Raw genomic sequence first — 3724 nt, 5'->3', positions numbered from 1 at the left:
AAAGTATTAAATGGTCTGTGTTTCACGAGCTTATGAAGGATTGAGTTTAATCTCACTATGTTATTATAACAGTAATAGCGTATATGCGTTATGAGTATTGTGTGTTTTAATCTATGGCTTCGAGCCAAGTGGGGGAGCCTGCTACTGATTAGTTGGCTGCACGGTTATGCGCTATGTTGGTTGTAGTTTGAGGCGTGCAGATGAATCAGTTATGACTTACGGAGATTGAGACCGAGGATGACTCAAGTAAAGGAAATTTCAATAAAGGTTATGCTATATGGGTGGTATGAGAGTTGTTATACCCCATTTTAACACGAGTCAAATTAGAGTATAACATATTGGTAATTCTGAGGTTTAATTAATTAAGAGAGTCGCCACCTAATTAATTTAAAGATGGATTAGGACACCTATTTACAAAATAATAGTTAAAGTTAACTCTGTTTTATAGTCTGCTTAACTTAAGAGTATAGGTAAGGGTTCTAATTAATCTTATAGGGAAGATTATTAAGGCACCCTATATGATCCGTTAACTACGGTTAACCGGTCAAACTTAAGTTAATTGATAGCTAAGATTATATAAAAACGATTCAGATACATATATACATAGGTTAAAATATTTGTTACATTGGCTTAAAAAGGCTTTCAAAATAGTGAGTATCCTTCAAATTGTTCTGTCTAACACACGCTTAAGAGAAAATCTTTCAACTTAACTAACAAGAAGCTCAAGAATATATTTTTTGATTAAACAATAATTTATCAAAATGTTCAGATTTAAACCCAGAAACTTGCTAGATCTCAGATGATTAATTACAGAAGAACTCGTCTAAACTAAAGAAATGGACACAAAGTTCTAATGAGACTTTAAGCTCGATTTGGATGAAAATGTATATCAACTGGTTAATCTTAAATTCAAGGAAAACAATCTCGAACTTTATGGAAAATCTTAAAGATAGATTAAGACTTAAAAGAATGGTTTACATGTGTATTTACCGTTCTCGGCTAGATTTATAAAAGTCAAAACTTAATGTCGTTAGAAACTGGCTTGACGAGAAGTTTTTGAAAGCATCAATTTAAGTGAAACTGATTTTATATTCTTATATATAAATGCTGTATTTTTATGTGATTAAAATTGTACCAAATTGATAATTAACGAAACATACTATGCTAACACAAATTTTAACATGTAATCCCAGAAATTGAAGATAAACTCAAATCACACAAGTAAAAGTCAAATATCATGAATGATAAGGAAAAAAGAAATGAGAGGCGCCGTAGACGTCCCCAAATGTTTAGCTTGTTTTTCTCGCTATCCGATAAGGAAGATGGTATGCAACGACTCCATGTGGCGGTGGTAGCATTAAGTCTCTATGAGACTCCACTGCGAGATTCTCGAATTAAGATTCCATTTGCTCGAAAGAAATAAAGATAAAGAATTAGAGCAGTGAACTATTGATTCTTTAAAATTGATACCAATAACAGAATATGTATTCATTGCTACTTTTTTTGTTCTCGTACCTTAAACCATGGGGGGACACAATTTCAATACATCCAGGTTAACATATTAGATACACATATCACTTCCTTTCCATCAAGGTCCTAACTTACAATGGCAAATAAATATTTTGCAAGACAACTAACTCATTATAAAATCCTTCTTAAAATCATAGCATCTAACAGAGAAGTATGCAAAAGGAAATGGATATTTTCATGTGAACATTTTATCAAATACTAGTGAGGCATGCTTCTAACAATACACACCAGAACATAATCTCGTTAAGAATTATTGCTAACAACTTTAGTCATAGAATCATTCCCTTAAACAAACACAAATTAGAGCCATTTTTATAGCATCAAAGATAAAAGCTTAATAAGAACTAACAACCTCGAAGCAAACACGCACCGGGCATGGAACGTACTGTAATTAGAATCAAGACGAGAGCGAGAGGAGAAGATACGGACCTTTTGCAGGGCAGCGAACTGAGGCGTGTCTTAATGCACTATCGAACTTCAATCTCGACTTTACTCCTCCCTCTCGAACAAAAGCAGACTAGATTAAAATAAATAAAGCAATAACCAAATTTCTGCTATGGCAAATACTAAATAGTAAGAAAAAATTGAGTGCACTCTCTGTCTATTGGGAAAGAGAGCAAGATCATAAAAAAGGAAAGAGAAAGTTGGAATAAAAATGGCAATTCACGTGGGAGGGAGAAATTTTGGGAGAAAGGAAAAAAGAGATCTTTTGTTGAAAAAGGGAAAGATTTCTTTCTGTAAAGCAGATTGGAAAATCTTGACCATAGTTAATTTGAATTTTGAGATTAGGAAGGGCACTTAGGTAATTGACGATTGAGATTGTCTCTTCTAGAGGATTTCATGGGTTTGGGTTGTTGATAATTGGGTATTTGGGGCTATTGGCCAAAAGTATTGGGCTAGGAATTGGGCTGGTAGGTTAATTTGGATTGATATTAAATGGACTAGCAACTTGATAAAATTGGGGTATTTGCATTTATATCCATTTTTATGTCATATTTTAACTTGTGCCCGCTTTGCAAAAAAAATTGCAAGCGTACCCGCTTTTTTACATAACTTCAGCACACGAGGCTGAAGTAGCAAAGGCAATCACGCAAAACTTCAGCATTCTAGTAGCCGGGCCTGAAGTTCAGCTCTAGAGCTGAAGTTTTTGTTTTGTAACTGGCGAACTTCAGCTCTAGAGCTGAAGTTTTTGTGTTGTAACTGGAAACTTCAGCTCTAGAGCTAAAGTTTTTGTGTTGTAACTGGGAAACTTCAGCTCTACAGCTGAAGTTTTTGTGTTATAACTGGAAACTTCAGCTCTAGAGCTGAAGTTTTTGTGTTGTAACTGTCACACCTCCTTTTTGCGCGCCCGCCCAGAAGGATAAAATGCGCGGATGGAGTTTTTCCAATTTAAGTGACCATATTCGAAATGAGATTATTTATTTAATTCAGAGTCGCCACTTGGGAAAGGTTTGACTTTTGGTGTCCCAAGTCACCGGTTTATCTCGAATCCCAAATCGAGGAAATTTTAGACTTTTCCAAATGAAGTCTGCGAACCAGAAATTCTAAGTAAGGAATTCTGTTGACCCGAGGGAAGGTGTTAGGCACCCCCGAATCCCGTGGTTCTAGCACGGTCGCTTAAATTGTTATAATGGCTAAATATCTGATTTAAATACATGTTGTGACTTATGTGCTTTTATTAAGCTTAAACCGCTTCTATTATTATCATTTATTTTTATGGAATTGCAACGTCATGAAAATGCATCTCGGACCACGTCACAATCAATGCACCCGTAGTTGTTAACACATTTTGACTCCGTTGAGACTTGGATTTGGGTCACATCAATGTGCACCCGATTTTAAGAATATAATTTACTTAAAGTCGCGCTTAAAGAATCTAAACGCGTTATTATCTTTGGGGAAGGCAGTGGAATTCACTAAAACCGTCCCTCCCAAACTCTAAATATTTATCATTGTCAATTATTGAGGGCCCCGCAATTTGTATTTTTATTTGTCGAGGCTCGTCTTATTATTTTTAGAAGTGCATCCTACAATGACTACATTTCTATTATTTTGTTTCCAGAGATAGAAGAACGAAAAATATATGCTAATTGAAGTATATGTCTTGGCCTAAATCGGACTCCTATCGATTTCTGATTAATTACTTATAAAGTAAAAAACATCATGCCTTACGAAAATACTTTAGTCGAACAAA

The 3724-nt window shown here is 34.9% G+C and overlaps 1 long non-coding RNA gene across 1 annotated transcript; it reads right to left on the bottom strand.

The window, feature by feature from the left end:
- Positions 1–1165: 1165 nt before the first annotated feature.
- On the bottom strand, positions 1166–2280 carry LOC104211698 (uncharacterized). Its single transcript, XR_707209.2, has 2 exons — positions 1960–2280; positions 1166–1378 (listed from the first exon to the last, which is right to left on the bottom strand). It is a non-coding gene; the product is annotated as an uncharacterized lncRNA (long non-coding RNA).
- Positions 2281–3724: the final 1444 nt, after the last annotated feature.

The sequence above is a fragment of the Nicotiana sylvestris genome, chromosome 12 (assembly GCF_000393655.2).
Source record: "Nicotiana sylvestris chromosome 12, ASM39365v2, whole genome shotgun sequence".
NCBI lineage: Eukaryota > Viridiplantae > Streptophyta > Magnoliopsida > Solanales > Solanaceae > Nicotiana > Nicotiana sylvestris.
Note: the sequence above shows the minus strand (reverse complement) of the source record. Positions and strands in the feature narration are given on the sequence as shown.